At 51.4% G+C, this 14,208-nt stretch overlaps 1 protein-coding gene across 1 annotated transcript in view; it reads right to left on the bottom strand.

The window, feature by feature from the left end:
• LOC124690461 (beta-1,6-galactosyltransferase GALT31A-like) overlaps window positions 1–14,208 on the bottom strand; it is a 33,108-nt gene that overhangs the window by 10,813 nt on the left and 8,087 nt on the right. The gene's annotated exons all lie outside the window — the stretch shown is intronic.

The following is a 14,208-nucleotide window of genomic DNA, read 5'->3' as shown; positions in this document are numbered from 1 at the left end:
GGCCGTCGTCGCTGGCTGCTCCCCGTTCTCTTCATCCCCGCGGAGCGACAACGGAGGGGCAGCGAGGAGGCCCTGCTGGAGCGGAGGGACAACGGAGTCGCCGTCGCTGTTGCGGCACCGTAGCGGGCGCCGGCTCGACGCCTGTATACGTGTGTGGCCGCGGCGGCGATTGTGACCCTGAGGTGGCCAACTCGACCGCGCGGACGGCCTCCCGCATTGGAGATTCGTGGCTGCTCGAGGACGGCCTCCCGCAGGGGCACGTCGAGCACACGAACGGCTCGGTTTGGAGCTCAAGACTTACCTTTTGGTTCTGTCATGGCGATTGGGTCTGGTCAATGGTGCCGCAGATGGGGAAGTTTTTGGTGTCTGCTTGCTGATTTTGGTGCTTGGAGGGAGGAGCAGCTGCGCATTGGCAGGATTTGGAGAAAAGATGGATCTGGACTCTAGAGAGGTTGGGACGGACCCGACAGGAAAGGAAGGATTGGGATGTCAGGAGTCAGGACAGAAAAATAGATACCTGGACTGGACAGATGGAGAGATTTGAAGATACACTTAATAGAAAAAAAAAACCTTTTCAGTACCAAATATAAAATTGTGACACTTATTCTTTGTGGATGGAAATTCTCATGCAGATGATGAATTTCGGTTTTCTATGTGACAAAGGCAATGTATTGTTTAATCAAATTTGTTTCTTTCTTTCTCTAAAAGCAAAATCTTTGAATCAAAATTTTCCAGCAAGATAAAAAACCAAATATGTTGTGCCGTAATAAATATTGTGCATGATCCTAGGGGTATCTAGTGTCCAACCTCATGCAGCCCCACGACCACTCCCCCGTCGTCGTGGGGAAATGATTGTTGAGGTCCCATGGTCGGCGTCGGCTGGTTCTCTCGCTGCCTCGGGTGGCCCGCCCTCCTCTCCGAGCCATGGTTGTAGCTGCCCACGCGCCTCCTCTCATCGACCCAAGCCCCAGCCACTACTCTTCCCCTATGAGCTAGCCGTCGTTTCCCTAAGCTCACCGCCATTGCCATGGTTTCATGGGATATGAACGAGGAGAGTGAGCCCCTCGACACTATCGGGAACAACTCAAACTTGTCTAACAAGGTACATTTTTGCAGGGTTTGCTCCATTGGTGTATTTGTGAAGTTTTGTTGAATTGACTTGCTTTATGAAAAATTTAGAAATCTACGTGTGATTGTGGTTTGAAAGTTCAGTTTAGATGTTATCTTGAATAGGAAAAAAAAAGGCTTACATCAGAAGATTTGACTTTGTGGTTAAGCCAGACTAACTAACTTAGAAACTGGGAAACAACTAATCTAGAGATAAGGCATATCTTAGGGCAGCAGCCTTCCCCTTGGGTGACCCCACATAACAGTAGCAGTACCTTGGTTAGGTAATCTGATCCAACATCAAAAGACTTAACTGATTTTTTTTGAGAGAACTGTGCGCTTTATTGATCAAGTAATCATAATGTCATTACAAATAGCCTCACGGATACAATCCGGAGAAACACCACGCAACATGGCATCTACAGAAAACTCATACTTCCTAGCTAAGTTATGGGCAACCACATTTAGAGAACGAAACACATGACTAAAAGAGCACACCTCGAAAGATTTAGCTATAAGCTTCATGTCTTCAATCACAGGGCCACAACTGAAGTGATCCACCAAATCCTCCCCGATGCGATTGATTACAGTCAAAAGCAAAGATCACCTTGAAATAACCTTCTTTGGCAGCAAAATAAACAACACAGCGGATAGCAAGAGCTTCCACCTTCTCAGGGTTGGTTACCTCCACCAGACGCCTTCACATGCGGCAATGAAGGTCCCAGTATGGTCGCGGACGACGACGCCCACGCCAATTCGCCTCGAAGAAGCAAAAGTAGGTGCATCAACGTTAACAAGCAAAGAACCTACGGGCGGCGAAACCCATTTTGTTTTTCAAGAAGAAGGTTCACGTCTGTTAGAAGGCTTTGGCTTGTACAGCTGTTGATAAATCAGATCAATGTAAGCTTTTATTTTTGCAGCTAGAGACTTTGGATGCATCATGCCATCACCCTCACGAAATTTGTTCCTTGAATCCCGAATGTGCCACATAGAAACCATAAAAATAGTAGCTTCCAGTTCAGCTGATAGATGAAATCAAGCACCACACTCGTGGTGATGTGAAGGCTCTCCGATGCAAGTGAATCATGTGATCAGATTTTACTTCTTTCCAAATTTCATTGGCATATGGACAAAAACAAGGCATGCTCAATAGTCTCATGTTTGTTGCAATAGATGCAGGACGGTTGAGAAGAAAAATAGCGCTTCTGAAGTTGATGACCACACGGTAAACAGTAGCGTGATCTTCATTTTACCTGGTGCCTTAGCTGACCACAATTTTTTCCAAATCTTGGAAATATCAACCCTCGCTGATGATGAACCCTGGCCAGCTTTGCAACAGAAGATTTTGTACCTGCAATGGAAGGGAACGTTCAGTTAGGTGTAAGGAAAATAATAGCTGCACTATAGCTGCCGCGACAGCCTTCCATGACGATAAGCCTGTTTCTGCCGCTAGGGTGCTACGTCCAGTAAAGCTCTGTTAATTACCGCTAAACAGTGTAGCCACAAGAGGAGCTATAATGCTGCTAAAAAAAATCCACACCATGCTAGAAATTTATGCCCAATGCATGTTTGCGTCGGTCCAAAACTACGCCCCTGTCGATTTGCTCCCAGCCATAACCCTAGCCATTCCTCTCGTCTCCACTCGACCGGCGCAGTATTGAAACGAGATGCAGCTGAAGCCATCCCCAGACACCAACATCAACCTGGCCATGCTCCACGGCTGCTGCCCCGAGGCCACGACAACCAGTGGCCACGGAGACATGGGCTGAAGTGAGAAACCGACAACACCGTGATGTCTCACCCGGAAGTTCTCGGTGAATTGTTACAGCTTTCAGACACTAGAACCGCATAATTGATTTGTATATAGAAGATTGCTTGTTCCATTCAAACACTAGAAGTCTAGAACTGCTATGATGCGAGCTTCTCTGTGATTTCCTCTCTGTTCTATACTTCTATGTATGGAGTGTCAGTCTGCTTATTCCATTCCATCCTCATGTCATTTGTTCAGAAATAAGGATTGTAGACAGAAATCATAAATTTGGTGTATCTAGAAATCTTAGAATCCTGGCGACCAAGAAAAATATTATTTTCCATGATGTACGCTGAAATTCCCTATTTATATGCCATATAGTGTTTTTGTTAGAAAACCCGCTAAATGGTTTAACTGCCACTATTGCGCCGCTATAGCTTCTATAGCTTCTCGAGGCAACAACTAAATCAAATAGGCCAGCTATTTTTTTCCTTGGTTATGTGACACTCAATCGCCCATGAGCAAAACATGACAGTAAGTTTGTTCATCATCCAAAATCAGAAAGGGGCATTCAGTTGTGTAATAGGTGTAGCCTCATTTAAAATTTCAGTTATGTAATCGGTAAATACATAAGATGATTATTTATCTTATATGAAAGCCATCATTTATCTTATATATGAAAGCCTATCGCAAATAGATTAATAAGGCAAAGTCACATTGTTTAAAGTTCATTATCATATAGATGGTTAGCTTACAATGTTAAATATTGCTACTCCTTCTACATGACAAAATAAATAAACAGTTTACAAAATAGGCAACAATAGGGTACCTTTTGAGTTTTAATTTATCTTGAAGAACTTCTCCTCGTTGTATTTTCTCTAGCAAAATCATCTGAAATCAGATCCTGTGTAACGGCCTCTATACAATCTGAAGAATTCAACTATCACCTGGATGAGTGAATAAAAAAAATCATATGGTAGACAATCAAGAATAAATTCATGAAACTTTTAAGAAAATAAAAAAGTTTGCAACAAGGTAAAGTACTAACTCGCAGGGACAATCTGATATAGAGCCAACCAAGCATCTGAAAAGCATTTGATTAGGCATACACAAAGAGAAGGTCCATAAGCCAATTATCAGATTTGTCCCTGACAGCGTTTCAATTATTCAATGGAGCAATGCTAGCATAGGAGCATGACTTAACTTACAAAATCAAAGTTTGAAAAGGACACATATTCATATAGACAGCTTTCGAGGAGCCCTAGCGGACTATCTACAAATTCCTTGAGTACTTGCGTGGTTGCGTTCTTAGTATATGATTATCTTGTTTGTCAAGACAATAACCCACAAAAATGACCGGAGATCCTTCATGTGGGTGAATCTGAAGACAATAACACATATGCATGATTCATGATCAAACGTAGTAAATAATAATAATAAATAGATAAGTCCATCAATGCAGAGAAACAATGCAGAACCTCATAGGACCAAACTGGAGTCATTCTCTCTCAAAAGAATTAGCTATCGTGAATCTTGAAATGAGAAAAGTGCAGAATTGATCTTTACCTGAGCAGAATTGTTAGAGAGATGTGATACTTGAGTGAAGTAGGAATATGCACCATTTCAAGGATACGTCATGGAAAGGCGCATCGGTTACATAGAAGAGAAGACCAATAGGCCGAGTTACAACACGGCCGACACAAGCATCGAGACCGCAAGATTCACAAGGACAGACACGCTCGAGAAAGCCTACTCTCACAACCTCCACCTGTCCACTAATGCTAGACTAGTCCAAAATAGGTTGGCTACTCTCCACAACTCTGCCCCAACATAGATCTTATTAAGCACCATCGCAGGTGATGAGGTGAAGGAGTCGCTCCCTCAAAGACGATGGCATCGCGGTGGAGCCACATGCACCAACAAACCAAAGATATATGTGTCCAAAACTCACGGATCACGTCTCTTCCGCCACACCATCCCTGCATACAAACGTGAACCACCATTGACGTAGAGAAATTATTGCTCAACATGCTCAACACTTTGAGGGAAAATCATGAAGTTAAACTAGAGGGCATTGCCACTAAGCGCATTGTAACTTGTATCGAACACCTCGAGAATGGCGAACAATGGCGTTGGATCACTCTCAAACACCTAACCAGATTGTTTCAACTGATTGCAGCTCAAATCAACATGAATTGGGCGCTGCAAATGTGCAAATATCGCATTTTCACCTCTAGAATGTCGAACAATGGCATTGGATCTCTCTTTTTTTTCGAGAGTACGCCAAAGGCGTACCATATTTTTATAGAAGGCAGATGTTTGAGTACAAGAACACTACCACGTGTTGCAAGCAACAAGTGTAGCAACAACTCCACACCGGCTAGTCCTAACTCCTAAGACAACCACACCGACAAAACAGCAACACAACATGAAGAGCTTGTCCTAAGCTATACACGAAGTCGTGTCTCGACCGATGCCGATGACTCCGAAGAACAACAACTCCAAAAGGACTCCCCTTGACGACACACCATCTAAAGGAGAAAGATGGTGGAACTTAGTCGGTCCCAAGAAGGCATCGTCTTGGCCTCGCCGACAATGGTGTGCATTGCGCCTTTGAAGAACAACCTTGGACAGCGGCAAGCACCGGAGGAGGGCAACCTGGATCCTCCATGCCGTTTCTCCAAACGCGATGCTCCCAACAGAGTAATGGTGACGTCAAGGACGTCGCCATCATCACGCCGATCCAACTCCGGACCTAGGCTTTCACCCTGAGACAAGCAACCAAACTGGAGAAAGATCGAGAGACGTGTCGACACACCTCAACGATGCCTCCAAGCAGGGAAACGACACCCGCTAGTGCCATCGTCGCCGACACCGAACGAAGACGGGCAAGATTTTCATCTGTATCGCCGCACACCTCCTTCCCAATCCACCGGAATGGTGCAAGCGTCCACATTGTTCACACAGCTGCCACCACATCACCTCATCATCATGGCCGAAGTGTCCCAGAACTCCCGCGAGCCGCACGGACGTGAGCAGTCCGTTGAGCACCTGCAGCCCTCCTCCGTTTTCCACCTCGTGCAGGTAAAGGACTTGTAGCCGACACAACTTTCGCACTCCGGACAGCTACTAATGGCGGAGGCCCAAAGACCCAGATCAGCCCTGTTGGGCCTAGATCAGAGCCGCAGTTCCACCACTAAACAATGAGGCAGGTTCCTCACCTGTAGGTTGCAATCTGTATGATTTCTTTTCTCGATCTCCTTCTTGTGTTTTACCTCGCACCTAAGCATCACGTTCCTAGGGACAGCAATCATAGTACTACCAGCATGGTTACATCGTTCTGCGGGCAAACTTCAACTTCAAAGTGACCTGATTTCGCACCAGCCAAAGGAGACATCTGCGCTCTAAGGCAATCATAGTACTACCAGCATGCTTTGTGAAGGCCCACGCGCCACTAGGACACTGCCCGGTTACCCTCGCCGAGCGCCAGCCTCTGCCGCATCTGGCTCCGCTCCAAGGTGCTCCGCCATATCCAGCTCCAGGCCAACTCCTCCTCCCGCCGTGCGCCGCCGCTCAACCCTTGAAATTTGGCGTTGTAAAAGGGGAATGTGAAACAAAAAGCCATGCGCTAATGTCTAGTGCATGCCAGCACGAGGGATGCAATTGCTCTTATTTTTTACACCTATGCCCTCATAGGGTTCTTTTCACTGCATTTTTTTCGTCTGTGCGCACTTATCGGTGCAGGGTGACGGTGGGCTCGGAGGCCTTCTTTGTGAAGGCTGACTCGCCACTAGGACGCCACCCGGTTACCCTCGCCGAGCGCCGGCCTCAGCCGCATCTGGCTCCGCTCCAAGGTGCTCCGCCATATCCAGCTCTAGCCCAGCTCCTCCTCCCGCCGTGCGCCCCCGCTCAACACCGCCTCCAAGCGCCACCCATTGACGTCTCCAGCCGCACGTCGTTGGCCCGTATGGGCGCGCCCTCCCTCCTCCATGCCTCCTTCGACGACTAGGGGGCGCCACCACCGCCGGTGGCAGGGGGAAGCTCAGGGACGTGGCGGCTGGTTAGGGTTTCGGCTCCCGGAGAGATGCGACCGGGATCGATATCGATCCTTCCGCATTGGATCACTATCAACTAATTATTTCAAATGATTGCAACTGAAATCAACATGAATTGGGCGTTGCAACTTACCGACAAAGTCGTTGCCACGGGGGTCCAAATACTTCAATTTCCTCAAGTTTCAGAGACCCAATGTCAATGTGCCACCAAACGCTGCAATGAAGTGACAAAACCCGTCATTCGTCAGATCCACATGCTACAACGAAGTCACCCAATGCACGGGAAAGACCCCTTCCAGACTTTGTAAAAAAAATATAAAACAATAATGCCAAGAGCCAATGTCTATTTAGAAGGATGAATTAGGCAATGTGGAAAATATGGTATAAACCCTAGAAATTTGGAATTGTAAAAAGAGAAATGTGAAACAAAAAGCCAGGCCTCTGCCGCATCTGGCTCCGCTCCAAGGTGCTCCGCCATATCCAGCTCAGCCCAACTCCTCCTCCCGCCGTGCGCCGCCGCTCGACCTTGAAATTTGCCGTTGTAAAAGGAGAATGTGAAACAAAAAGCCAGGCGCTAATGTCTAGCGCATGCCAGCACGGGGGATGCAGTTGCGCTTTTTTTTTACGACTATGCCCGCATAGGGGTTCTTTTCACTGCATATTTTCGTCCGTGCGCACTTATCGTGCTCCGCCATATCCAGCTCAGCCCAACTCCTCCTCCCGCCGTGCGCCGCCGCTCGACCTTGAAATTTGCCGTTGTAAAAGGAGAATGTGAAACAAAAAGCCAGGCGCTAATGTCTAGCGCATGCCAGCACGGGGGATGCAGTTGCGCTTTTTTTTTACGACTATGCCCGCATAGGGGTTCTTTTCACTGCATATTTTCGTCCGTGCGCACTTATCGGTGCAGGGTCACGGTGGGCTCGGAGGCCTTCTTTTGTCCCGTGTGCACTTTATAGTTCACTGCATATTTTCGTCCGTGCGCACTTATCGGTGCAGGGTCACGGTGGGCTCGGAGACCTTCTTTTGTCCCGTGTGCACTTTATAGTGCTGGGTCACGGGCTGGGCACGGTGGCCTCTTTTGTTTGTGCTCTTTGGCATCTTCCGCAGCTGATAGCCGTGCATCATCCCCGTACTGGCGATGCAATCAGCAGAACTCAGCCTTATAAACAGGTAAAATTTTCACTAAACTTCCGGTACGGTACTAAAAACCGCGCAAAGAATAGCCGGGGACGGTAGATTTCGCGTCCCGCACCGGCACTGAAAGGCCTCTCTGAAAAACTGAGGCCCAGCTAGGAGCGTTCCGGCCCCCGAGGCCCGTTCCCCTTCCAGCAGCTCGTCTCGTGGTCGTCGCTGCCGCCGCCAGCAGCACGGCCGTCGACGCCCCGTTCTCTTCATCCCCGCGGAGCGACAACGGAGGGGCAGCGAGGAGGCCCTGCTGGTGCGGCACCGTAGCGGGCGCCGGCTCGACGCCTGTATGCGTGTGAGGCCGCGGCGGCGAGTGTGACCCTGAGGTGGCCAACTCGAGCGCGCGGTCGGTCGGTCCAGCAGCGTCGGAGTCGTGGCTGCTCGAGGACGGCCTCCGCAGGGGCACGTAGAGCACACGAACGGCGGCGGCCGCCTCTCCTCAGGTGCGCGACCACATGGTGTAGAGAATGGCAACTTGCCGGCCACCTTCCGACGGCTCGGTTTGGAGCTCAAGACTTCCTTTTTGCTTCTGTCATGGCGATTGGGTCTGGTCAATGGTGCCGCAGATGGGGAAGTTCTTGATGTTACTTGCTGATTTTGGTGATTGGAGGGAGGAGCAGCTGCGCATTCAGAGGATTTGGAGCCTGGTCGAGGACGGCCTCCCGCAGGGGCACGTCGAGCACACGAACGGCTCGGTTTGGAGCTCAAGACTTACCTTTTGGTTCTGTCATGGCGATTGGGTCTGGTCAATGGTGCCGCAGATGGGGAAGTTTTTGATGTCTGCTTGCTGATTTTGGTGCTTGGAGGGAGGAGCAGCTGCGCATTGGCAGGATTTGGAGAAAAGATGGATCTGGACTCTAGAGAGGTTGGGACGGACCCGACAGGAAAGGAAGGATTGGGATGAGCGACCCAAACGGACGTGCTGGGCCGTCCGTTTTGAGCAGTTTGGGTGGCCGAACGGATATCCGGACAGCGACCCGCGTCTGCGTGTTCGTTTGGGTCGTACGCTGCGCCCAACGCGCGGACCCAGCGCATATGTAATTAAAAAACAAAAATGAAAATAAAAAAGAAAAACAGCCAAAAATAAATTTAAACTAGTGGTTAATTAAACTTAGCCCTATTTTGGGCAATTTTTACACAAAAGAAAGCCCTATATGGGCTTTAAACTATATAAAAAAAGCAAACCCTACCAGGGTTTGCTTGCACGGTGGCCGCCGGCAGCAGTACTACTCCCAGTAGTACTCGTCGTCGTCGCCGTCGATGAGGACGACGCCCCCCGGCGGCGACGCGTTGTTCCGGCTCGAAACGCCGGAGGGCGCCGGGGACTCGGCCGGGCGACCACTGCGCCCTTTCCCGGGCGGAGTGTGGGTCCGGAGGGCTCGCCGGCCTGCGCGGTCGTGCCCTCCGCGCGGACTCCTTCCGGAGCTGCTCCTCCGCCGCGGCTCGCGGCCTCCGCCTCTAGCCGGAGCGCGGCCCGGCCGCTCCTCCTCCGCCGGGAGCGCGCCCGGCGCTCCTCCTCCTCCCGGAGCGCCGCCTGGCGCGTGGCCTCCTCCTGCCGGCGCGCCATCTCCAGGAAGGACCACGCCTCCACCTGGGCATCCTCCTAGGCCTTCCTGGCCGCCTCCTCCAGCGCGGAGGTGCGCAGCGTCTCGGCGAGGTGCGGCCATTTGGCCAGCTCGCGGGACGCCGCGAGCGCCGCCTGCAGCTCCGGGCCGTCCTCCTCCTCCTGGGGCTGGGGCTGGGGCCGGGGCTCGCCGATGTAGAGGCCGCCGGGCGGCCTCCAGCCCGCCTTGCTGGTGTGCGCGGCTGCGCGCGAGGACGCGCCGTCGCGGACGTGAAGCACGTGCGCCGGCGCGCATCGTGCTCCACCTCGAACCACAAGTCCCAGTTGGGACTTGCGTCGCTGTACGCGGGGTCCTGCTGGAGGTTCACCGGCAGCGGAGCGCGGCGCCTCCGGATCTCGGTGAAGTGGGCGCGGCCGGAGCCCGGGATGGGCGGCACCGGAACCCGATCTGGGCTCAGGTGCCAGCCGTGGGGGAGGTGCACGTCCCCCCACGGCATTGGGACGCCGGCGTCCCAGAACATCTGCGCCACCGCTACGGTGACGTAGATCCGGTCACGTCTGGGAGGGGCCGGCGGCCCCATAGCGAACGTCGGCGGCGCGACTTGCCGGCTGCTGCCGGCCTCGTGGTCGTTGGCGGATGGCTCGAACTCGCGCTTCGGGGCCATGGCGGCGCGGGGCGTGCGTGTGGTCGGAGTGGAGAGTGGGGACTAGATAGGGACAGTCCCCCTCCCCCAGTCCACATTTAATAGGACTGGGGCACCGACAGCTGGGCCAGCCACACGGACCAGGCGGACACGCGAGGACGTCGCGTGCCATCCGCGGCCACGCAAATCCGGCCCAGATTTAGGCCGGGATTCCGTCGTTCCGGACGCCGCGGCCGTCCGCATTTGCGGTGCGTCGCCGCGTTGGGCCGGTTTTTTGTCCGGCTCGACCCATCCGGACGCGCGGGCGCGGGATGGGTCGCCCCGTTGGAGATGCCCTCAGGAGTCAGGACAGAAAAATAGATACCTGGACTGGACAGATGGAGAGATTTGAAGATACACTTGAATAGAAATAAAAAACCTTTTCAGTACCAATTTTTTGTGACATTTATTCTTTGTGGATGGAAATTCCCATGATGATGAATTTCGGTTTCCTATGTGACAAAGACAATGTATTGTTTAATCAAATTTGTTTCTTTTTTTCTCTAAAAGCAAAAAAAATTGTATCAAAATTTTCCAGCATGATAAAAAACCAAATATGTTATGTTGTACTAGATATTGTGCATGATCCTAGGGGTATCGTCGATGTGTCGAAGCTCATGCAGCCCCACGACCACTCCCCCGCCGTCGTGGCTAAACTACAGAAAAAGACAGATTAGTACCTGAGGCGCCGGCTTGTCCTCGGAGAAAGGCTGCAGCCCGTCGTCAAGGGAGGCGAAGGTGGCTGTGGTGACCTTGGCGAGCACCTTCCGGTACTTGTCCTCACCCCAATCGACTGCCGTTGAGCGGGTGCAGTCGTTCTGCCCCCGGTATTCCCTCATGTAGTGGTCGCGGCAGCGTAGAGGAATCAGGCGACGGGAGAGCCAACAGTTGTACATGTTGGCGGCCGTCAACCCGCCGTCCTTCAGCGCCTGGATCGCCAGGCCTATCTCCTTCACCACCTCCTCCTGGTCGCGCGGCAGCGACCGCACATTAAGGTGCCGGGGCACGCTCGGCTCGGGCGAGTACTGGGGAATATGAACCTCCCTAGGCCGAGTGTGCTCCAGGGCGTAGAACCAGAATCGGCGCCATTGCGATTGCGCCTTCTTGGGGAGCGCCATGTCGATGAAGCTCTCCCCGGACTTCACCTGAAACGTGATCCCGCAGTTCGGGATGAGCGACTGGTCGCTCTTGCTGACCCGAGTCGCCCGCCCATGGAAGATCAACACCCACAATGGGAAATAGGGCGGGCTGCCCAGGTAGCACTCGCACAACGCCACGAACAGCGCAATCTGCTGGACGCTGTGCGGCCCGAGGTCGGAGATCTTGATGTTGTAGAAGGCTAGAAGTTGCCGCAAGAAATCGGAGGTGGGGAGCGCGAAGCCGCGGTCGAGGAAGATCACGAACTCCCCCGGCCTCAGGTGCGGCTCCACCTCGTTCGCCGCCGGCACCCTCCATCGCTCCTGCTTGAACTCGGGGATAATCCCCGTGGCAATGTACGGGAGGAGGGATTCCCGGGTAACCTTCGATTTACCCCAACCCTTCGCCGCCATGAACGCATTTGGAGCTCGAAATGAGAGAGAGAAGATGACAGAAGGAGAAAGAGGAGTGCGGCGGCATGGGAAGCCCTAATTCCCGGAGCGCCCCTTTATATTGCCGCACTCGCCCAAAGTAAGGAATGAGATCCACCCTCCAAAGCTGTTCCGAAATCGCCGCCCCGTGATCAACGGCCGAGATCTGCGCCGGATTAAGCTAAGTAGCCGTTAGCTAGCCGTTTGCGGTCACGTCAAGTCCAACGGTCAACTGCATGCCAACGGCGCCCGCCTCGGTCAACGTGAAATCTAGTCGTTGGGTCCTCCACGTGTCTCCGTGACGGGCAAACGCCGAATGGCAAACGACGACTGGCCAACGCCGACTATCATACGCCGACTAGCCAATCAACCTTTGCCGACTGAAGACTGGGGCTAGGCCTGTGACTTCGTTTTCTGGGAGCCCGATGGCGACTAGCGTTGATCCATCACCGCGCCTCTTCATCACCATCGCGCTCGGGGACTACTGATGGGGATACGCCCTAAGGGGGGTGTGTCGCCAGTCCCACTCGCCATGGAGGTGAAGGCCCAAGAAGGCTGTCAGTCGCCCAAGCGACTGGGTGACTGGGTCCTGCAGCGACCGGGTGTCTGAGCCCTGTAGCGACTGGGTCGTAATCCCTGGATGAAGATCTACGCGACTGGAGGAGGAGAGTACTTGCAAGAGGGGTGGCAAATCCCGGATTAGTAGCAACCGATATGATTCGGAGTTATCCTCATGTAACCCTAGATCACAGGTGCCTATATAAACCCCCGAGCTAAACCCTAGAAGACACATCATCTGAGATCCGATCTCTCCCTTGTAGCTCTTGGCGTAGCCGCCGACTAAGCTCCCCATTGTAATTCTCCACTGAGTAATAGATCTAGCAGGACGTAGGCCTTTTACTCTCCGGAGGGGCTGAACCTGGGTAAAACCTTGTGTCTTGTGCACCTCGATCCGCAGATGGCTGAGTTCCCTTGCCCCCGCATCAACGAAGTGCTGCCCCCCGTAGCACCTGTCGTGGTCATATCCACGACAGTTTGCGTCAGCCCAAAACTACGCCCCTGTTGCATAGTCGATTTGCTCCCAGCCATAACCCTAGCCATTCCTCTCGTCTCCACTCGACCGGCGCGGTATTGAAATGAGATGCAGCTGACGCCATCCCCAGACACCAGCATCAACCTGACCATGCTCCACGACTGCTGCCCCGAGGCCACGACAACCAGTGGCCAGGGAGACATGGGCTGAAGTGAGACACCGACAACACCGTGATGTCTCACCCGGAAGTTCCTCGGTGAATTGTTACAGCTTTCAGACACTAGAACCGCATAATTGATTTGTATATAGAAGCTTGATTGTTCCATTCAAACACTAGAAGTCTAGAACTGCTACGATGCTAGCTTCTCTTTCATTTCCTCTCTATTCTATACTTCTATGTATGGAACATATGCAGTCTGCTTATTCCATTCCATCCCCATGTCATTTGTTCAGAAATAAGGGTTGTAGATAGAAATCATAGAATTGGTGTATCCAGAAATCTTAGAATCCCGACGAACCAAGAAAAATATTATTTTTCATGATGTATGCTGAAATTCCCTATTTATATGATATATAGTGCTTTTGTTAGAAAACCCGCAAAATCGTTTAACTGCCACTATTGCGCCGCTATAGCTTCTATAGCTTCTCGAGGCAACAGCTAAATCAAATAGGATCTGAGGAAGATTGGAACTGTGGCGGCGGCGCAACAATGGCGAAAGAAGGAAGAAGGGGAAGAATGAGGAGATGCTGCGGGAACCGTGGAGAAGATTGCGAATTTTTTGCCCTTTGGAGATTTTAAGAAGAAGTCAGAGCAAGCACGTGGCGCTTAAGGAAGGGAGAGAACTGACGGCCCACTACGCCCACGATTGCGCGAAAATCGAGGAGCCACCTCGATCGTTACACGGTCAAACCCTAAAACGTTGAATGAACAGGGCTAGGGCTAGCTTGTCATGATGAACCCGTCAAATCAGCCTCCAGCAGTTATACGTCATCAATGACGTCATGACCAGCTATTTTTTTCCTTGGTTATGTGACACTCAATCGCGCATGAGCAAAACATGACAGTAAGTTTGTTCATCATCCAAAATCAGAAAGGGGCATTCAGTTGTGTAATAGGTGTAGCCTCATTTAAAATTTCAGTTATGTAATCGGTAAATATATAATATGATTATTTATCTTATATGAAAGCCATCATTTATCTTATATGAAAGCCGATAGCAAATAGATTAATAAGGCAAAGTCACATTGTTTAAATTTCATTAT

The sequence above is a fragment of the Lolium rigidum genome, chromosome 2, assembly GCF_022539505.1.
Source record: "Lolium rigidum isolate FL_2022 chromosome 2, APGP_CSIRO_Lrig_0.1, whole genome shotgun sequence".
In the NCBI taxonomy this organism is placed as follows: domain Eukaryota; kingdom Viridiplantae; phylum Streptophyta; class Magnoliopsida; order Poales; family Poaceae; genus Lolium; species Lolium rigidum.
This window is presented reverse-complemented; position numbering and strand designations above follow the sequence as displayed.